We start from the raw sequence: 23,881 nt of genomic DNA on the forward strand, positions 1-23,881 counted from the left end.
CTAGGTTTTGGTTAGGTACCTTTATTTCGTGAGCAGAAACAATGTCAGCAAGAATATGACCCTAAACTGGCCAGAAAGTCTAAATATAACATGCAAATGTATGGATCGCCGTCCAAACTCCTTATCAGCGTGGCTGTCAGGTACTAGATGGGTCTGAAAAGAACAAAATCTCAATGTAGGGGTAGGGAGTCAGTACATTTAAAACCACCATTCTTAAAAAGCACTGGGAATTCTGTGAAACTTCTTTAACAACTTAGTTCACAGTTCAAACGTGTTTCCTCGTGCTTGAAGTAACATAATGGGAACAGGTATGCATTGTATGAGAAATACCCTAGGACCTGAATCAAGGGAATGAGGTCTGGAGCAGAAACTATTAATGTAACATAGGCAGCTCTTTAAAAGCAGTGTTAGCAGTGCTAATTGAAATAACATAGAAAAAGAACCAGTGGTTGGATGGTAGATGCCAAAATATTGCTATAAGTAAATAGCTAAATACATTTCTCAGATATCTTCAGGTTGAAGAGGACCCATGATTCGGATATGCCACTGGAATAAGAACAGAAGTAAACAGGAGTTAACTTATGGGAAGAGACAGTGGAGTGGGTTCTGGGCGTGGACACAATCTGCTTCTCTCAGGCTTCAAGAAGGCAATTAAAGTCATGAGCCAACTTCTCTCTGGTATCCCTCCCATGTGATAAAGTACATTTTATAGTACTGAATGAGCTGTGAAGTAGGAATGCAAATATCACACTACTGAATGAGCTGTGAAGTAGGAATGCAAATATCACACTCATAGAAAGTGCATGCAGTACACCTAACGTAACAAATGCCAACGGCCAACTTGAACAACCACAAATTACATTATAAACAAATGTACTTCACCAATTCTGATAACGTATTCTATTCTGTTTAATTTCCACAGTTCACTTAGCAACACAGAAAACACTGGGAATCAAGCAATAAACAAATAAAGCAAGGCCTAGCAGTTTTGTCAATGCATGCTGCTACACATGCAGGTGGAGAGAAAATGTAGAAGATATTTGCATGACTTACCTTTTCTTTTATATTATCAATTTCTTCTTGTGTAGATTTCAGATGCTGATTATTTTGATCAAGTTCGTCCTCCTGAAATAGGGGGCACAAATTAATTTTGTGGCACAGCTCTTGAAAGAACATTCTTGGAAATCGCTGCCATACTACAGGGCTTACATGGGCATTGAGATAAAAAAGGTTTCCCTAAAAGCTTGAACTCTCTGTTGTTCTCTGCCATCTCTAGTGAAGCCACACAACAGTTAGCATTAAGATGTGACATTGTTAGTTATACAATATTGTAGGAAAGTGGAATATTAGTAGGTGGAGGTACTCACCTTCAGCGAGTAATAATATCACAACCCTTAATAGGTCCAGTCAAGTCTCAAAAAAATAATCCTTGCTCAACCCTTGGTAGCTTGGCAAAACAAGCAGTCAGGCTTAAGGCTTAAGTTAAGAGTCAGGTATGTGTAAAGTATTTAATATCATCCAAAGAGTAAATAAGTTAAGTACGCAATAAAATAAAAATCCAACACCAATTTATAAAAATGAAGAATATTTATTAACTTTAACCCCTTCGCTGCTCATGACGAGCTCAGCTCGTCATGAGGCACGGTTGAGCTGTGCTTATGACGAGCTGAGCTCGTCATGAACAATGGGAAGTCATTGAATGCAGCACAGGAGAAAAATCTCCCTAGCAGCCAAGGTGTTAAAACAATACCAAAATGACAAAAATCCAATGTAGGAAACCAAAGTTATTCATTTTAAAGATTAAATGCAAATTTGTGCAATCTGGCTCCAAAAAGCTTAAAGCACACTTGTGGCTATCTGGCCGCGCTGGATCGGAAAAAAGTCAACAGTGCAGACTGACAGTGATGGAGCATGAATCGGACAGGATGAGGGTGATAGAGCGCCATACTATTCTGAAATTTGTAGAGGTAGCATCATAATCACTGATGGTCAGCACACGCATATTTAGAGGACTGTATTAACGAGTGGTTATTAGAAATGTAGTATTAAACCGGCTTATATTAATGTATTTAGAGATGTGTTCATATCATTTGGAAGACTAATGTAGTGTCTAATCAAGAATGTGACTTTGGTAACGCCAAATGTATTAGTTTACGTACAAAGTCATGCATTAGGACTAAAAACGTGCACCATAATAAAGTCTGCACGTGTAGGTTGGCTTATTAATGAAGTCTAATGCTTTAGACGACTATGAAATTATTGTTCACAATGTAACTTTAGAATTGCATGTGTAAAATGTGTGATGGTCTGATCACATATATGTTTGAGAGAAGGCCCATTTGTGACTTCTTATGTTAGCTGAATATTGCAGGCCTGAAATATATTTTCCTTGGGAAGGCTCTTTTTCTTGATCAAATGCAGGACTGTAAAATTTATGTGCGTGCAAGGTCGATTTGTTCTCAGACTTTCTGTTGCAGGTGCAAGGACACATGTCTCGTTCAGCAGAATAATCCTTTGTTTTAGGAGTTAGGGTGGTAGGGAAAAAACGCCAGGGGAGTACACCGGAATATAGAGAAGATTCTTTAAGTGGAGAAGGGGCCTGGGATCCAAGGTTGACTTAACGGTTTCTGGATGAAGTCAGAGTTTTGATGGAAAAATACTGGAAGAAGACCTGTCTAAAAGGGCGTGCGAAAGGCGTGCCTTACTGTTTTGGGATTTTGTATTAGGGACAGTACCTCGAGGGAGGAGAAGCAGAATAGCAGGGGAGCTAGGAGTGAAGCAAGAAGCATCTTAGAACGAGCTCAGTAGCTTTGGCTACTTACCTATTCAAAGTGAGTGTACTTCTTAGGAAGTCTTCACTGCTGACACCTTATTATCTTGTCTGGGAATGATGCTAAGTAGGGATGCCACTTTAGAGTTAGTGTAGGGATAGAATAATAATTTTCCTTTTCAATGCACTCAACTCTTCAAGTAGGGACTGTAATAGTTTGCCTGATGCTTTTAGAAAATACTTTAATTATCATTCTGAGTTGGATGATACTTCTGCATAGGATTGTGTTTGGATTAGTGCCTGTTTACTTTCTTAACCTCTTGCTGAGGTGTGTGTACGTACAACTGTTTTTGGCTTTGTAATAAATCTATGAACTCATTTCTGTAGTCAGTAGTTTCTTGAATCTGATTGATTTGGCCATTGGTAAATTGTAAATGGAAAACGTTTCTCCCCTTTACAATTCTTAGCAGACAAGAAAGGTCCGATGGAAAGAAGATTCTCAGGATTGGTAAAATAAAGTTAAAAATTGCGATAAGAACCCGGCACCTTCAGTTGGTAGCCAACGAGGATCGTTGTCTCTAGAGTAAGGGGAGATCTAGATTAGAATAAGAATTTCCCGAGCCCCATAGAATTCAGTTGATGGTTGTCCAGTGGATTGGCAGCGGAAGACGGCGTTTCATGGAAACCGATGAAGAATGACGGTGCGGTAAAAGCAGCAGTTCGTGGGAGAGTGAGTATGAACAGGATTATGTGGTGTTGTTTAACTTCCACATGATTTGAGAGACTCAGTCTTGCAGAAATTGTGGGACTTTACAGGTGAAGAAATCAGATTGATCAAAGGGGTTGAGCCAGTTAAGAATCAGGTTAAGCAGAATGCTGAGTTTCCAAGGACTCCCCAGTATAATCTGACACCGGAAACAATTGCAGGGATAAAACCAGTGATTGAGACTATGACAAAGCAGGGGATTCTGAAGGAGATAATGCGCAGTTCATGCAACTCACCCATCATGGGATTGCAGAAACCGAGTGGAAAATTTAGGATCGTGCTAGACTAGCGAAAGTTCAACAATATAGTTGTGCCATGTTGTCCAGTGGTACCGAATCCATCCTTGATATTGTTTCAGATCCCATGCAAATCAGAGTGGTTCACTGTGATTGATCTGTGTCAAGCATTCTTTTCGATACCACTGCATGAAGAAAGTCAATTTAATTTTGCATTTAAGCTGGAAAACCGTGTTAACGAGGTGTTGTATTCCTCAGGGGTATACAGAAAGTCCATCGATCTTTAATCAGATCTTGAAGGAGAATCTTGAGCGTCTCTTGTTGCTGCAGAACTCAGTCCTCGTGCAGTACATAGAGGCATAGAGGATCTCCTTGTTGCATCAAAGACAGAGGATGCATGCAGGATTGACACCATCGCCTTACTGAATCATTTGGCAGAGAATGGGTACAAGGTGTCCCCAAATAAGTAACAGTACTGTTTGTATGAAGTGCAATATTTGGGGTACCGAATAGAGAAAGGCAAGAGGAAGGTGCCACCTGACAGAATGGAGGCGTTTATGAGTATGGCTGTGTCTACCACACATAGGGAAATCAGGATGTTCGTAGGTATGGTTGGCTACTGTTGCCAGTGGTTTCCCAACTTCTCTTTGAAGGTGAAGCCTTTGCTGAAATTAATGCACAAGGACGCGAGTGATCCAGTACCGTGGGACAATGACTGCATGAGGGCATTCTTGGAGTTGCGAGAGGACCTCTGTCTTGCTCCGGCACTGGGAATGCCTGACTACAACAAGCCTTCTTCATTGCTCTGTGGTGAACGAGAAGGGTGTGCATTATCAGTTTTGACTCAGGATTATGGAGGTGTCTGTACACCAGTTACCTATTTCTCAGCTACTTTAGATCCAGTAGCTTCAGCGTTGCCCGGAAGCCTCAAGTCCATTGCTGCAACGGGTGTCAGCATTGAGAGATGTAAAACCATTGTAATGGGACATTCTTTGTTTGTGTACATTCCTCATTCTGTTGAACTGTTGATGACCAAGACCAAAATGCAGCACCTGACAAATAACAGGCTCACATGCTACGAGCAAGTTATTCTTTCTGCGGAGAATGTGTCTCCGAGGAGGTGTTCTGTTTTGAATCCAGCAACATTGATGCCATTACCAAACACCCTTGATGAAGATTGTGAGGACCATGACTGTCTGGCTGTGACTGAACTTTGCACCAAGCCGAGACCTGACATTGTTGATAAACCATTGTTTGACCCTGATGAGATATTCTTTGTTGATGGTTCATGCTTAAGAGACAGTGTTGGTCAGTTGAGAGCAGCTTTGCTGAAGGTACCATTACAGGAATGGTTGAAGCTGCTTGCCTAGAAGGAGTATACTCCGCCCAGGTAGCTGTAATCATTGCATTGACTTGTGCCTGTTTGGCTGCTGATCAAATTCGAATTACCATTTACACCAACAGCCAGTATGGCTTTGGTGTGGTTCACGACTTCGGTCAGCTGTGGTCTCAGAGAGGTTACATGACATTGTCTGGATCACCCACTAGGAATGGGGAGTCTGTAAGGTTGTTATTGGAAGCCTTGCAATGTCCAAGGGAAATTGTTGTACTAAAATGTACAGCTCATGGGAGGTGGGCAGATTTTTTCTCTCTGGGAAACAAATATGCTGATGAAGTTGCCCGTTTCAGTGCTAGACAAGGTTGCATCTTTACTGGAGATGACACAGGAGAGAGCCCAGAAATAACTGAGTTTAACATGATGTTGGCCTTGGCAGATACTTGGGATGAACTCAAGTGCATGCAGGAACAGGTTTCATAACAGGAGAAAAGTAGCTGGATCAAGTCTGGATGTACAAAAGGAGATGTGGCATTTGGGTTTCGAGTGATGGAAGGGCAGTGTTGCCAGATGACTTGTTGAACCCAATGGCAAGACAGGTTCATGGTGCAGTACATCTAGGGATAGACGCAATGGTGCGAGTGTTCAGACAGACGTGGTATACCCCACAATTTCGTGTGGTGGCGGAAGCTGTGTGTCAGAGATGTGTCACATGTCAACAGATGAATGCTGGAAAGAAGTCTGGTCACACTAAGTCACATTGGGAGGTCGGGGGACCTTTCAATATAATGCAATTGTATTTCATTGAGATGCCTAGGTGCAACAGGTTGAGGTACATCTTGGTGGTGGTATGTGTGTTTTCAAGGTGTGTGGAGGCTTACCCAAAACGGAGGTGTGACACACTCACCATAGATAAGTTACTGTTGAGGGAACTTACACCTAGGTTTGGATTTCCGACCTCTTTGGAATCAGATCGAGGAACACACTTCCATAGTAAGATCATGAAGATGCTTTGTAATGCATTGAATGGTGACCAGAGACTCCATTGTAGCCACCGACCAGAGGCTTCTGGAATAGTGGAGCAGGTTAATGGGACTTTGAAAGCCCGAATGGCAAAGGTGTGTTCGTCAACGTCTCTAAAATGGCCTGATGCTTTGCCGTTGGTGCTCATGAACATCCATAGCACACCAGACAGTAGAACAGGTTTTTCACCTCATGAACTTTTGATTGGGAGGGCTATGAGGTTATCAGCAGTGCCATCAACAGCTTTGATAAACATCACAGATGATCTAAACTTTAAATTGCAAGGGACTCACTGATGTGGTCCTTTCTGTGTCTCATCAGGTGCAGGCTGCTACTGTTCCAGCGTCAAGTGATCTCTTTCACGACCTGAGTCCAGGGGATTGGGTTCTCGTTCGGAAGCATGTGAGAAAGAGCTGCTTGGATGTTCGCTGGAGAGGCCCTTACCAGATCATTTTAGTGACGAACACTGCGATGAAGTGCGGAAGATTGCCAAATTGGGTACATGCTTCTCAAACCCGCAGAGTTGCAGGACCCCCTTGAAAGAAACAGCTCCTCTCCTGAATGAAAATCCAGCTGTGGCAGGGACGCCACAAGAGGGGACAAGTCAAGCTGTGACGGTGACTGAGAGAGCTGGTTGCTCACAAGACCAAGCTGAGGAGGGTCACAATAATAGCGACACCGAGACTGCCTCAGAAAGGGGAAGTTGCTGTGAAAGCGGTCTTAAATCAGACTCAGCAGAAGTAAGTTGTGATCAGGGTGAGAGAGAGGAGAACAGCAGCACCAAAGGCACAGAGGAAGTGTGGCCTGAAAGGCAGAGGCGATTGAATCTGTGACTGGTTTCTGAGAGAGATCCTGCTCCTGTGTCGGAAGACTCTGAATCATAGGAAGGTGAAGAAGGGCAAGCTCGTGGAGGTCTAAGGAGATCAAGATGAATGAGAGTGCCTTGTCAGAGATACGCAACTCCAGAGTGGTCATATGTTGTGACTGATGCCAGGAGTGGTGAGAGCCGGGAGGCTGAGGGCAGTGACAGTGGTCAGTAACAGTCCTAATGTGAAATTGGACGTGGTGTTGTTGGTACTAGGACTTGAAATTGAAGGAGTGCTGACCATCACAGTTCCAAATCCCCCGATAATGAGCAGAATTCATGATCTAATTTTGAATAGACTGATATTTTCTACGTTTGGCTTTGACGCTCCTTCTCACGATACAATTGTTGTTCGTCTTGAACCTTTGCAGCATGTTCTAGAGGCGATCGGAGCAAATCTTATTCTGGATTGAAAAGTCTTTGTTGTAAATAAATTGAAATAGATAACCTAGGTCCAAGTGGAAGAAGAAGAAATTTAGGGGCTTTCTGTAGATTCTGGAAAAGGGTAAATGGAGCCTTTTGAATTGTGTAAATAGGGAACTGAAATCGCGAAAGGGGACTTCCAGCTTTCAAGGTGTGGTTCGAACTGGTTCACAAGCAACTGAAGGAAGCAAAAGGAGACTTTTGAGTGTTTGTTGCTGAACTTGGAACGTTGAGGACTTTCCTGAGACCATGGAGGGTAGAAATCCAAATTGTAGATCTAGGTGTATAGTAGGTACACATGTAGGTGGAGTGAAAGTTTTCATAATCTTAGTAGTTGTAGTTTTGTATAGTTCCACATTTACAGGCAGTGGAGGTACAGGGAAATCCTACACCCACTACTCCGAGCAGGAAAGAGGTCAATATCAGAGATCAAAGAGCTTTGTTGCAAGAGGAGAGTCGTTGAAGTTGAAGTGACTTTAAGCTAAATGCGTATGCTAACTTGTTGTATGAATATATTGATGCTATGGACGCAAAAGACTGTTATGTGTGTATGCAGTTATCTGCCTCAGTGGACGAGGGTTTTCGATATCATCACCTTCCATTGACGTATGGTATTACTTGTAGTTTGCTGCTTAGCATCTTTTATGGAAGAGGCCAGTTTGAGTATTTCTTTTCCAATTATGATTCAGTGCTTCCTGAAGTACCAGCTTATAAGCATCTAAACAAGTATGATTATTATAAATCATAAGATAGACTTAGAAAGTATTTCATATCATCTTTAGAGTTAGATACAGCTTATGCTCATCATCATAATTTGACGTGCTTGTTATCAGATGTAGAGAAAATGTTCATAGATCAGGTAGAGGATAGATACAGAAAACAAATGCAGTTACGAGATTCAGGAGCAGGTAGGGAGAGATTACACAAATCGAAAGGGTGCTATGGTCCGATAGCGCTAGATGAGGAGCAGAGGAGAAGCTGTGCATAAGACTTCACCAGACGTATTTTGAGAACGTTGCAGTGGGTCAGACCACATGTGATCATTTTTCACTCTATAAGATTCAGCAAAGGACTTTTTGCAAGGTACTGTGCAAGTGATACCAACTGTGTATTGTGTGTGTGGAAAGAATGCATACGTGAGATTGTCTGCAAAATGGTATGGTACGTGTTACTTAGCTATCATTTTCCCAAAAATATATCATGCATAAGATTTGGAACTTTTATAAGGAGGAAAGCATTTGAAGGTAAAAAGGTGTGAAAGTGCTGGAGCAGTTGTTAGAGATGTTTTTGGAGCAATGATGCCAAGCTTGGGAGTGATCTTAAATGATGTGAAAATCAGAAGATTGGCGACTTTGGTTGATGAGTTGTCAATGAATACAGCTAAGTCACTAGTGCTGGTGGAAGGAGAGAAGTTGTCGATAAGGGCAATGGTTTTGAAAAATCGTCTTGCTTTAGATGCCCATTTGGCAAAAAAGGGTCGAGTCTGTAAACTTTTGAAGTTCAGGAATGCTGTACTTATATACCAGATAGTAGCAAGGATCTGGAGAAATATATAAGCAGCAACACTACGATTCATCATGAGATTGAGGATCGGACTGGAGAGGGAGTTTGGGAAAAAGTTGGCAAATGGTTTAGTCAGGTGGGAGGTTGGTTTGCGAACCTGGGGAAAGGGTTCCTTGGCTATGTTCTAAAACCTCTCATTATAGTTGCGGTTTGTGTGATCGGGTTGTGGGGTTTAGTTAGGGCTTACAAGTGGTACAGGTCCAAAAGAATTGAGAGAATGCTGAGAAGGCAAGGAAGGAGAATGGAAAGACTGCAAGACAGTCAGTATCAGAATCTTAAAAACATGGAGCTGCTCAGATGAGGGAGAATGGTGACAAGTTCTGTTTAGGTTGGTTCTTTCTCCAAGGATGGTGTGATTTTGGTGATGACACTAGTCATCAAAGGGGGAACTGATAGAGTGCCATGTTATTCTGAAATTTGTAGGGGTGGATCATAATCACTGATAAGTCAGCACCTGTAAATTTAGAGGACTGTATTAACGTGTGACTATTAGAAATGTAGTATTAAACCAGCTTATAATTAATGTGCTTAGAAATGTATTCATATCATTTGGAAGAATAATGCAGTGTGTAATCAAGAATGTGACTTAGGTAACACCAAATGTATCAGTTTACGTGCAAAGTGATGCATTAGGACTAAAAACGTGCACCATAATAAAGTCTGCGTGTGTAGGTTTGCTTATTAATGAAATGTAATGCTTTAGACGACTATGAAATTATTGTTCATAATGTAACTTTAGAATTGCATGTGTAAAATGTTTGAAGGCCTGATCGCATATACGTTTGAGAGAAGGCCCATTTGCGATTTCTTATGCTAGCTGAATGTTGCAGGCCTGAAATGTATTTTCCTTGGGAAGGCTCTTTTTCTTGGTTGAATGCAGGACTGTAAAATTTGTGTGCGTTCAAGGTCGATTTGCTCTCATACCTTCTGTTGCAGGTGCAAGGGCACACGTCTCATTAGGCAGAATAATCTTTTGTTTTCGGAGTTAGGATGGTAGAAGAAGGCGCCAAGGAAGTACACCGGAATGTGCCCTACTGTTTTGGGATTTTGTATTAGGGACAGTGCCCCGAGGGAGGAGATCCAGAATAGCAGGGGAGCTAGGAGGGAAGTGAGAAGGAGAATCTTAGAACAAGCTCTGAAGCTTTGGCTACTTACCTATTCAAATTGAGTGTACTTCTTAGGCAGTCTTCACTGCTGACACCTTTTTCTCTTGCCTGGGGATGATGCTAAGTAGGGATGTCAATTTAGAGTTAGTGTAGGAATAGATTAATCATTTTCTTTCTCTTAGGTCAATGCAATCAACTCTTCAAGTAGGGACTGTAATAGTTTGCCTGATGCTTTTAGAAATTACTTTAATCATCATTCTGAGTCTGATGAGACTTCTGCGTAGGATTATGTTTGTATTAGTGCCCGTTTACTTTCTTAACCTCTTGCTGAGGTGTTTGAACGTACAACTGTTTTTGGCTTTGTAATAAATCTATAAATTCATTTCTGCAGTTAGTAGTTTCTTGAATCAGATTGATTTGTCCATTGGTAAATTGTAAATGGTAAACGTTTCTCCTCTTTACACTTCTTAGCAGACAAAAAAGGTCAGATGGAACGAGGATTCTCAGGATTGGTAAGATAAAGTTAAAAATTGAAATACGAATCTGGCGTCTTCAAGGGCTAAGTCCTGGTCCAAAGTTTACCTTCGGACTGCTTTAGATCTTGGCAGATGGGTTACTCTGTCCCAACGGTGATGGATATTTAACCCGCCAAAATATAAATCCCATTATATTCTATAGGATTTATACTTAGGTGGACAGAATATCCATCACCATTGTGATAGAGTAACCCATCTGCCAAGATTGAAATCAGGCCATTGGTCTTTTTCTTGGAGCTTTCCTCCCATCGACAGGCTTGTCAGCAGGTCTTCTGGCTTCTTGGATACGGATTTTGATTCGACAATGTAGACCTGCTACATCATGATGTCTTGTGAGCCTCTGGAAGTCTTTGTCTTTGAAGGTGAAGAGCTTCAGAGCTTTTAGCGGGGCAAACCAACCCAATCAGGCCGATTCATGAGTCGACAATATCAGCTTACTTTAACTCTCGACGTCAAGTTTCATCCCAGAGCTTATCTGCAAAACTAAGTAGAAAGTTTCTAAACTTTAAAATCTTGAAGTTTCTCGGTCCACTAGTTCAATCCCAGGGTTTCAAGATCTAGATTGCATCTTATGGGCTAGGACTCTATTTCCCACAATGCACCTGCACAGTCAAGTAAAAATCCAGTTGCAGCTGTTTTGTTGGGGTGATTCTCTCTTTGGTTGTGCAGATGACTTCTTCCGGCTCTGCAGTACCTGTTGCTGATCAGAGAGTCAATTCTTTTCCTTTGAGTCAGGCGCAGTTCTTTTGTTTCCATTCAGTTCCTTTGTCATTTTCCCTATGTTTGCATGAGCACTTTGCAGACTGTCCTTTGCCTTACACACTTTACTCTACAGATATTTTGCTTATTGCTGTAATGTCCTTTCACACAGAACATGCTGTTCTTTTTGCGTTCTGTTCTTTTCTGGGATTTAGCAAAGTCGAACAACAATGCCCCTTGTTATTCTGTTCTGGTCAGGCCCTAGCACCTAGACAAAAGACACAATTGCAGCTGTTTGAGAATGCATACTTCTTGTCATGTAGGCATACACAGATAGGTAACACACACTTGGAGAGGGACCTTTCCAGGGAAAAGGTTGTGACAGTGCTTGGGATGTAGAACTTTCATCTGTGTATAATGACGTACGGGGTCTGCTGCTAACACCTAGAGATCTTCTGATATATAAGCATTCTGCTTCTCTAGAAGGGGAGGGAGATTATACTGTTGCATATACTGACAGCTCCATTTATGATCTACGGATTCATTTCTATGCTAACCATATTTGTGTTAGACATTCTCTTGTTGTGGCATGTATACTGCATACTAGCTCACAAAAGTTAAAATTAACTTTTTAAATGCTACTCGTGTCCCTGTCAGAACTTATTGTGGACTAGTACGAGTGTGGGAGCGAAAGGGTGTGTCCTGTCACCGCAATTCTTTAGAGGTTCTCTAGTGTTGTGTTCTGGGGTGTCTAATTACTTGCTCCTCTGTGAGTGAGTAGGAGGGCAAGTGAGACACTATAGCTTGTCGGTACCAGGCTCATGGGTACTCAGGTGTTAGGATGACCCAGTCCCAGCCTACTAAGGTTCCATGATCACAAAGTTATGTGACTCCGCAGAATCCCTGTAACACTTTCTTTGCAGAGCTGTGAGAGTGCAGCAGGTGTAGTCTTTTTGAGTGCAACCTTCTGTGGAACAATCCAAGGGTCCAGCAGGGCAGTCTCCTTTTGTTCGAGGCAGTGATCTGAGGAGCTCCTGCAGCTCTACCATTTTTAAATGCCATTCTGGGTCGACAAGGAAGGAGAACCCCTCGACCAATAAGGGTAAAGTTATGACCGCTACCGTTGAAATGTGACATATTTTTGACCCTGAATGCACTGTTTTGCCAAAAAACAAAATGGAGAAAATCTCCTCATGGTGTGTCCATATTACCCAACCCAAAGGTGTTGATTACACTACCTTTCCAGCCCCTCTCCGAATCTAATTAGGGGACTCCCATCTGGCTGGGGAAAAAGGAAGTGGGGGCTGGCCTGGGTCCTGTGACATCTGTTCTCCTGCCTTTGAAGTCCAGCTTATCTCCACAGCCCCTTCCCCTCATTGGCTTCTCCAGGAAGCAAATCTCCTTCCACAAAAATCTAAAAGGAAGTCTGTGAGGAAGAGACCGGAATAGCCGAGCACAATACCTTGCACCGCCCTACATTCGGACTACATCAACCACGCTCCTTTGCTATCTCTCCTCAGACGCTCGCACGTAGTGAAGGTGGTGACCCGGAAGTGGAGGAGGAATCACCCGGACACAGTCCTGCCGGACGAATGAGAAATGCCTACAAAGAGGCGAGGGCGGAGAAAGTGAGCGTCCACGCTGAAGAAGGAGGAGGAAGTGCACCGACGGAGAAAGAAGACGCGGGACCTGTAAAGGAGGCAGGAATTCTTGAAGACGACGGCGCTGACCCGGTGAAAGAAGACGCGGGACCCGAGGAGACCCAGACAACACCGGAACAGGACGTCGACGAAGATAGCTGGTGTGAGGACTGGTGGTGTCCGGTGGATGCTGGAGAGCGGCCGTGACTCTAGGAAGAGTTACGGCAGGGTCGGTGAGTGACATTGGCTCTTGGGAACTGTAGTGGGTAGCGGGTGGGGAAATACGGGGAGGGTTTGTTTGTTTAAACTGGGATTGCACACGTTCAGTATCTTGTACACACTTGAATCAGTACCTGCTACATAGGCTGGTTAAATGCATAGCGCAATACTGTTGTATTCCTTTTTATAACGGAAAACGCTAGACACTGTGAGCACTTCTATCGTTTTGCCCTAGGCACTGTGAGCACTCCTATCATTTTGCCCTAGGTGGTTTTGAGCGCTTGTAAACGTTCTACCCTAGGCACTATAATCAATTACCCCTATTCCATTCTCACTCTACCTCGGTCTGAATCATATGGACTGCCTACTCTGTTACTCTTCTATTGGCCATAAACACTAAAGGCAGGGGCGGCTCTAGGCTCATGGTGGCCCTGTGCAGGGAGCGTAGGTGGGGGCCCCGCAAGATGCTTTGGTTACAACGACAATGCCATTTCAAAGCATGACCGAATACCTGATGAACTCGTGGCCGTTCGGGAACGGCGGTGCTCTGACATTATTTCCATGGGATTGACTATTATAATATGTAGTGTATATTCACGTTAACCATGATAAGCGTGTGGACCGGTACATTGTCGTGTGTCACCCGGTGAAGGCGCTGGACTGTCCGCACCCCCCCCAAGGCCAAGTTTATCATGTCTCACTCTGGATGCTCTTGTCTCGTCATCTGTGGGCATTTGTTTCTGCAATAGTCCGACCTCGGAGGCACCAAGACAACAAGTGTCCCCTATGTTTTGCGCCGCTGGAATGACACTCAGTAACACTCCCTTACCTTATTCTCTGAGCTCAGGCTCAGTAATTAGTCCGACTCCGACCACAGCGCCACCACCACATAGAAATGGCTGCAGAGAGACACATACGCCTAACGCCACCACCACAACGCACGACGCGGGAAGCAAATTAGGTTGAGTCTGCGCGCTGCCGCGCAGATCACTCTATCCTTGGCTTCCGGCGTCTGTGCGTGCCAGACGCAACCTGGGGTGACAGTCATGATTTAAACACCCCGGCGCCCCTGCTGCCCAATCAGGAGGAGAACAGAGGTCGGCGCGGAGAGGCCACTGGCCAGGGAAGTGAAAGGGAGGAGGCTTTTGTTTTTGTTAATTAGCCAGGGATCGTTAGAGTAGCTCAAGAAAATGTATAAAACTGCTTTCTGTTTAGATTTGCTGTTTGAAGTATGTAGAGATATGGGCTAAAAAACAGCTTTATGGGATTTTGCTTCTTGTTGTACAGGTGGGACAGCAAAATATTGGTGGTGCCGGTAGAAAACCGGTCAGGTATCAACCCTAGGGGCCACAAATGACGCACAGGCCCCAAAGTATACAGCACCGCCCACGGGTTTCCTAGGCGCTGACTGAAAATGCAGTAGCCGTTTAAGAAAGGAGAGCGAGCACCCTCTGCTGGACAAAAGAAAACGAGCAAAATATAAATCAGGCTTTATACTTCTTTCACCAAACCCTGCTGTTTTTCATGGGACTGATGCAGTCACATCAGCCTTGGGGGGGGACTCACTTTGGAACTGTCTGGAAGTTAGTTAGTTAAAGTGGAAGCCGGGTCGGAGGCCGCCAAATCCTGCCAGGGGCCGCCAGTGCCACGACGATGTATCCATTCCGATCCTCGTCGTGGATCCGATCCTCGTCGTGGTGGCCCCTGGGGTTTGGCGGCCCTGTGCAGGTGCACACTTTGCACATGCCTAAGGCCGGCCCTGAGGGAAATACATCCTTTTAGGTTATTATTGTCATTCTCACGGTCCCCTCATTTATTCCTCCCTTCTCTTATGAGCCACCGGGGAAACCAACCACGTCCTGAAGATAAGGCGAAGAACACAAGGGATACTTCATCACCTGACACCTCCCCGGAGACATCGGAAGAAGAAGAAAAGTTTGAAGATCCTTTACAAATCCCTGTCACCTCATCATTTGTTTTCAATAAACCTACTTCCTTTAAACCACCCCTACCGCCTCCACGCCTGCTTATCAAACCCGCCCTCTTACAAAGTCATTTGTAACTTTACCACAAATTTAACAATAGGTTTTTGCCCATCAGATTCAAAAGAAACAAAGCCTCAAGTGTACAACATCAAAACAGATCAAATGTAAATTATAGGCTTCCACCATCAATACCTGATTCTCAAAGCTAGTTTGGGAAATTAGAAGTTTGCTCTTGTAAATCCTGTAGATCTTGTAGACTTTGATCTGCTCTTGAAGCAAATGCATTTTTTTTAGGTGTTTCACAAATAATTTCTAGAGTATTTCCAGAAGTACTCTAGAAATTATTTGTGAATTACCTAAAAAAAATTGCAAAGCCGTCATAAAGGTAAGCTTTATTTACTAAAAACTTCCACTGTAAAATTCTGTGATCGTATATTTGACATAAATGTGAACATTTGCACTGGTATGGTACTTGTCAAAGATGAATGATCTGCAGACCCTAGAGGAAGCCTGAAAATCTGAGGAGATAGTCATAATGGGAGAGGATAGGGCCCAACGGCTAGAGCGGTTGACCTTGAAGCTGGGGAACTGGGGTTGAGTCTCTGCAGGGACACTCAACATTTGTGTGATTTGGAGCACATCACTTAATCTCCCCTCACCTACCAAACATGAATGTGTCCATCTGTAACACATCACTGGTGTTCATGCAAAGCACTCTGATACATTTGGGTCAAGTTCACGCTATATAGCAATTCAAAAAAATTTATATTAATAACCAAACAATGCAACATGATGTGGGGACAAATAGACCAAGTCTTTTGAAGCCCTGAAATGGGAATAAAAATGGTGAAATCCCAATACTATACCCATCCACGACTCCCCGACTCGAGTGGTGTTTACCCATGCCACCTTCTTGCATTGTCTCTTCTTTCTACATCATAGCTAGGTTACAGAAAATGTATGCATGTTATTGGCGTAGTTGAATCGTAATATATAAGTCCAACAATTCTAGTTCTAGTGGCATGTCAAATTCCAAAGCAATTATTAACTTCTCACCTCATTTGAAAACCTTTGTGTTTTTGGGCATTCCCACATGTACCTATTTGTTGACACTCTTAGAGCCATCTAATAATAATGGTTTATACCAAATTTAGTATTTTTTATTGGGTGTAACATACACAGTACATGATTATAAATTGTACAAGTGTGAATCCCTCCCTATTGACAACTTCACTTGGATTTATGGTGCCCCTTCCAAAATCCTCATACTCCTTCTCCTCCACCTCTGTGACCCAGAGGTCACTTTCCCACTTTGTTTTGAGTTTCGTGAGTGCCATGTCATTATGTGCCTGGGAAAAATCAATCGCTCAGACATAATTCGCCTAAATACGGGAATTTCGCTTTACATTTGGCATGGAAAAATTCAGAGAATACACCATTACATTACTTCATGTAAAAATGTGCCATTCACTGTAAAAATAATTGTGAATATGCAATTTGCTGTACAAATTTACAGAAGATGCACAGGAACAACAGAATGCAAGCAGTTGTTGATAGTGCTTTTGTCTAAATGAGTCCTTGTGCAAAAAAAGCACAAGTGCATATTTGGTGGTAAAATATAGTAGAAAATAGTTTTTTTGCAGTTCATGTAAATATACTAAATTTTGTCTAATTTTGCATAATTCTGCTGTAAGAAATTGGAGTATTAAGTGATGGGGATGTGAACCCACCTCAAATAATAATAACAACCCTTGCCAGGATGAACCACAAACGTCACTAAATAACCTGAACTTAACCCTCTGAGTAGCTTAGCACAAAAGCACACAGGCTTAATGTTGAGACAATGTGTGATATATTTATGTAGCGCTGAAAGAAAAAAGTGACAACACAAAACAAGAAAAATCCCAAACTAATTTAGAAATTTAGAGAGGATATTAATGAATAAAACAACATAAAAATGACAAAGATCCTACCTCAAGAACCAGATATATGTAAGTTTGAAATTTGAATTAAAAATAGCAACAAAAACCACAAAGCATCAACCGCAGTTATCTGGTCACACTAGACTGTGTAACAGTCAAAGGTTAAGGTCAACCACGATGGACTGCAGGTTCAATATATGAACCAGGTTTGTCACAGTGGAAGGTTCACCTTTGGATGTCCTTGAGTATACACTGTTTACCCTCTCTGAACTGTTGAGTGGGGTTCTTTAGTCTGCTCTAACTTATAACATTCTGTCCACCCTCCCCCTGCCCAATTTTCCGCCTGTAGCCATACCCCAAGAACATAGTCATGTAATAACAACAGTAATGTTCCAGTATCCAGGGTCAGTCTACAAGTTACTGCATTCATCAGTGCATGTAAGAGTGTGTTGCTTGTGGGTGGTAATTAAATGTATCGGGAATCAGTTCACCTATCAGCACATGGGACTCAAAAAGTCAGGGCGTGGTTACTATTCCTTAGGCTTCATAGAGCTATAGTCATAACCAGTAAGGGTTATGCGGTCTCCAGCAGGTCTGTTCAGGGTCACATTTTATCATTTTTTTCCAAGGTCTTTGAACTCTTTTATTAGTGCCTGCCAGAGCCCAACAATGTGTTATTTGTACAGTCCTCTCACTTCCTCTCTACACAGTTCTGTGCCATCTGATTTTGTCCAGTGTTCCAAGTCTTTCATCCATAAATCCAACTGGGGAGGCAATGGAGATTTACAGCGTATTGCAATGTCTCTTTTCACCAATAGGAGAGCTAAATTAATGGATTTAGTGGTAAATTTGTCTGTTTGTGGTTGAGGATAGATGCCCAGCAAGCGGACCTTTATTGTGGACAGTCAGTTAAGCTATCACCTGTGTAATAGTGCCTCAGTAATTTTGTATCTTATAACATGCCCAGAACATATGGTGTGATGCAAGTCACCTGGATTCGTTTTTTATAACACACGTTATTGAATTTTGCATAAGATAGAACATATACATCATATAACAATACAGTTTAAGCACTGTACTCTTGTCCCTCCCAAAAACCCCCTCCAAGTTTTTACTTTCAAATGAGTGCATCTTGTCTAGATTGCCGCCCCAGTCCCATGTATTTCAGATTTTTGTGTTTGAACTTGTAAAGTTACAATGCCTCTTTGCGATAGTGATGCCTCTGTTGTCTGCCCGTGTACCTCATGCTTTTGTGTGCTTCTGGGGCACCCTCTGGTAAACAGGGCTGTTCTCTGATCATGCAGCAGTTCATGACACTTTTCCACTGCAAGAGTTTAGGTAGGGCATCGGCCTTCCAATGGCATGCAATATGCTAAAGTGAAGCTCATCCAGAGCAGCCCTAATCTGTAGCAGTTCATATTGAGATCAGTGGTTATAGGGAGGAGCGTCAGTTTAGGGTCACGCAGTGTCAGTGGACAAATCAGGATATGGTCATGGACATGTGGTCTAAGCAGGATAAAAAACGTGCTCCCAGAATGGACGTCATTTTTTGCATCTCCACATAATCTGTAGGAAGTCCCCAACTTGTATTTTACATAGGAGAGTTGTAGGTGATCACACCTATCTGTCTAAGTCTATGCCGTGTGTAAAAGGTGCGATGTGTATATTTTAAAAGGATGAGATGAAAGCCTGCTCTTATCCCTGCATGTAGCTTCTATCTAATCCTCGTCATCCAGGGTGCCTGGGTCCCATTCCCATGCAGCTCGCAGCGCTGCAAAAGTGTCTGGTGTGTTATATATCAGGGAGCAATAGATTTGGCACATCTAATGGTCACCTAGCTCCTCTCAGGAGCAGCTTGGCATCCAAGGGGTTGAAGTCATGGAGATTTCTAATTCTGCAATGTGAGGGCGTGTCTTAATTGCAAGTTAAGGTAGAATTGGCAATGATGTAGTATGTATTCTGATATCATTTAAGTGTTATACCGTCCATCAAGTCCCCCAAGGTGGAGATCTCAATGATACCCTATTTATGAAAACCTTCTAGAGCTTACACTTGAAGTACAGCTTCCTCCTACATTGACATCCAGCCTGTGAGTCTTTTGGCCCCGCCTATGGTTTTTAAGTCAGCTCTCCATGTCTGGAGATCTACCATTGTTTCAGACAGGAGCATAGGTGGAAGTTTTTCTCCATCTAGTAGGTGCTGCAAAGATGTACCTTGGAGGGCCTATTTTTCAGAGGCATAAGCTGGATCACCCTGAGTGTCATACTACCATTCGTTAATGGCTACCAGTTGAGAGACACTGTAATACATTTTTACATTAACAGCTGTTATGCCCCCATCATACTCAGACTTAGTACATTTAGCAAGGGCTATATATGCATGGTATGCTCCGATTCCAGAAGAAGCTCTGAGCATAGAATGAACTCTTGGAAAGAAGGATTTAGGCAGTGCATCCGGGTAATTCTTTAACTGATACAGTTTTTACACAATTTTAAAGATAGCCGATCTCCCCATAAGAGATAACAGAAGCATGGACTAGGTTTTAATGTCTGTCCTTACTCTGTCTAGAAGGGGAAACGGCCAGTACAACGCGGCCGTTTCCACGAATACATTAACCACACATGCATTACAACGCATGCGTGGTTACCACGAAAACCTTTACCATGCATACCTTTACTACGAGGTATGTAGTAAAGGCATATATGGTATAGGTTCAAATTATAAAAAGGGGGGCTTGGGGGGGTCTCCCCCCCAAACAAAAACCTCACCTGAAATCACGTCAGAATGTGCGGGCAATCGGCGTCGTTTAAGAGGAAACAGAAAGAAACTTCCGCTTCCTCTTAACGACGTACGACGTCACCACGGCAGAATACGACCAAAAGGTTAAGCGTTGAAATACCATTCCGTTGTAACGCATGCATGGTAAAGGCATGCGTTGCAACGGAATGCGTTGTAAGAACATACAACCGTCTAGAAGTGGCTGAGTGTTCATTGTCAAGGTGAGCGTAGTGTCAGGTGTGACGTCTACTCCTAGGTATTTAAATCCATAGGAGACTATTGGTATAGCAGATGCCCATTGTAAGTTTGGCATGGGAGGAGAGACCGAGATGGTAGATTTGCGCAGGTTGAATATTAGGCCAGCTGATCCTCCAAATATCTGAAATCTTGAGTTCCTGGGGTCCTACATTCTCAGGTACCATTAAAAAAAAGATCAAAGCATCATCCGCATACAGGGCATTCTGTCTGAGTGTTCAGGTCTCCATTCAAACCCCGTCACCTGCATGTCAATTCTAAGCCATTCTGCTAATGGTTCTATTGCAATGGCAAACAACAGGGGAGACAATGACCACCCCTGTTGTGTACCCCTCCCACAGGAAATGACTCAGAAGTCACAGAGCCCATTTTAACATGTACAGTCAGGTCTGTATGTAAGAGCTTAACATAAGTAATGAATTTTGGCCCAAAGTTGAAGCGTTGTAGGAATAAGTATGTCCAACTGACCGAGTGAAATGCTCTCTCAATGTTCACCAGCAGTATTTCTGTTGGTCATGTTTAACTTGTCTGCTAGGGCGATGGCATTGTTTAGTGGCCTAATATTTTGGCGAGTGGCTTGTCTGGGCACAAATCCTGCTTGGTCTAGGTGAATCAGTGAGGAGACAACTTAAGCTAATCAGTGCACCAGTGCCTTGGTCATAATCTTAACTTCTGCATTCAGAAGGGAGATGGGGCAGTAGGGGGAGTATATCTCTGAGAGCTTTCACGGCTTGGGGAGCACCACAATTTTGGCCTTACGGAAGTTGGGGGGCGTTTGACATATTTGGTTGCATCATTAATTACATTCGCTAAAGGTTCACTCAGTTTGTGTGTGAATGATTTCAAAAAACTCACAAGGAAATTTGTTGGGACCTGGTGTTTTTCCGAACTGAAGTTGGCTAAAGGCCGCAGTGAGCTCTCCATCCCACAGGTCTTCTTCCAGTGATTGTCTTTCAGAGTCAGAGAGTATTTAAAGGGGTAAATCAGCTAGGAAGCTATGGGTTAATAAAATTGGTTGAGTGTCGCTGTGTGAATATATGCTTTTGTCTTATTGTGCAAATTAGTGGGCAATGGCTGTGTCCCCAGTGCTTCTTTGGTAATTAAAATTAAGAAGATTTGGGATAGGGCCATGATGCATGATATTAGAACAGAAATAGTGTATCAGTTTGCTGGCCTTGTCTACCCGTTGGTAGATATGTGATTGTGAGGCTAGTCAGACCACTTTAGCCTCGTCAAGTAGAGTACTCCACAGTTGTGCTTGGGCTAGATCGATGTTGCTGTTCAGCCTTTGGTTGGGGTTGTCTACATACTTCCGTTCCAGTCATTGAATCTGCGCTTCCAGTTCCCGCATTGCCTGTTGTTTTCTGCATTTTTCTGCAGTCAAGTAACTGGTAATTTGCAGTCAGGTAACTAGTTATCTCCTCTCTGAGGGTTGCCAATAGGGCTTCCCAAGGGTATCCTTGGATTCTACTGTGCCTTGGTTGTGCATGAAGTATTGATCAATCGTATCTCCTATGTGAGAGGTTAGCTCATTGTTGTGGAGGGACCAAGCCAGCAGTCGCCATCATAGAGAGGCTTGGTGTCGACCCTCTCTTAGGTTAAGTTTAATGATGGAGTGATGGGAAGGATTCATGAGTTAAGCACTTTATGCATTTCTGTTTTAGGAAAAAAGAAGCAATCAAGGTGGAATGACGTGCCATGTTCCCCGGAATGAAAGGTGTAGCCTTTCCAGCCGGGTTAGTTTGACTTCTGTGACATGCAGGGAAGACCCCAGGGAAGATTTGGTGTAATTTACTGGGTCTGACATATTCTCTGGCTAGGATATTAAACTGTATGAACTTGAATTGTGGTTTCTGGACACTTTAAATGGATATTGCAGGGAACCCACTATTGTGATTTATTAAATAGTCATTGTATGTAGTCTTTCCACTGCTCCCATGGGGGCTGATGCATCCTTTTTTTTTTTCTTTATTGAGGCATTTTCATTTTATCCCCTCCTTGATTTTACATAAGAATCCATATGTAGAAATTAAAACTATTATAAATGACCTCTACCCCCCTCCCCCCAAGCTTGAGTATATACATTAGCAAAACAACAATTGGAAAATAAAAACACGGTACATGATACATGACATTTTTTGTGTCCAAATTATAGTAAACATAATATGCATTTTCTCGATACAATTGCGAACAGATTAAATTATATAATTATCCAACCGGATTCTGTATCCAATGTGTCAGTGGGTCCCAAAATTTCAGCCCCGTCTTTTGTCTATTTCTACCTTTCTTACGGTATATAGCCTTTTCTAGATTATATGTGGCCAAGAGTCTGGCCCGCCATTGTTCAAAAGCAGGAGGGTTATGGTCTAGCCATGCTGTAGACAAACATAATCTGAATACAGCCGCAGAAATAAAAATAAGCCCTTAAATTTCCTTTGGCCGCATGTCTCCATCTAGACCAAGTATTAATTCTGCAGTCGTGATTTCAATTTGTATGTTAAAGATTTTGGATAGAAAGGTGGGGATTTCCCTACGTATTGTACCCAATGTGACAAATGTTGCGAATATGTGTACGATATCTGCCTCGTACTGCTTACAACGAGGGCATTCTGTACCTCTGCCCAACCCCCATTTGGCGATCTTGTTCGGGGTATAATATAACTGGAAAAAAGTTTCGTAATATTGGGCTTGAAGGTTGGCCGACATTAGCCATAGTTGAGATGCCTTAATTGATTTCTCACAGGTATCTTCCACCACGTCTAATTTTTCGTGCCAATTTGTTATAAATTTTGCAATATCATCTGGTAGAGCGGATATTAGGGTATTATATATACCACCAATTCTTATTGTGCGGGTAAGAATTATTGTGTCGATTAAGTGAATTTTTCTAAATTTGGCCGGACCTCCCCCTTTCTTTATTAAGAAATCTCTAATTCGTAGAAATTTAAAGAAATCTGATTGTCTTAATCCAAATTCTCATTTCAGTTCATCAAATGATTTGAATCCTATATTGGAGTAAAAATTACCACACTGGGTGATCCCTGCCCTTTGCCACCTTATCATGCACGCGTCATTAAATGTTTCTGGAAGATTGGTATTTCCCACTAACGTTGTGTAGTAAGAAAATCTCCCAATACCCAAATGCTTTCGAACATTGTTCCAGGCTGAGTACACACCCCTTAGGGTTTTAAATCGTAATTTTTTGTAGTAGCAATTGTAAGTTAGTCGCCAGAGATGTGCTTTTGTTTCATTACCTAATATTAAACCCTGTGGTGTCGGGATCATTCCCTCGCATTCTGCAGGGTTATACGAGGTCAGTAGTATATTGCTATACTGTATGATCGTGGCCCACCAATATGTTTTAAAATTCGGTAGTGAGAGCCGGCCTCTTTCTTTGGGGAGTGTAATATATTTGAGTGCCCTACGTGGTTTTTTATAATTCCATATAAACTGTGAAAATAAGTTATCTATGTCCTGAAATATTTGTGAGGTGAAATCTAAACAAATGGTCGAAAGAAATATAAAAATTTTGGGAGATATAGTATTTTGATGGCATTGTATCTTCCCACTAAGGTCAGATGGAGATTATGTATTCTCCGGAGGTTTTAGCTTGTTTTGGTTATAAGGGGTTCCAGGTTAATTTTTACCAGATTGTCTAGGTCTGATGTTATGTTTACTCCTAAATATATGACGTTGGTAACTACCCGATCATCAAAGTATGTAATCTTATTATTGACAACTATCTGGGTTTTTCCCTGA

The sequence above is a fragment of the Lissotriton vulgaris genome, chromosome 8 (genome assembly GCF_964263255.1).
Source record: "Lissotriton vulgaris chromosome 8, aLisVul1.2, whole genome shotgun sequence".
Classification (NCBI taxonomy): domain Eukaryota; kingdom Metazoa; phylum Chordata; class Amphibia; order Caudata; family Salamandridae; genus Lissotriton; species Lissotriton vulgaris.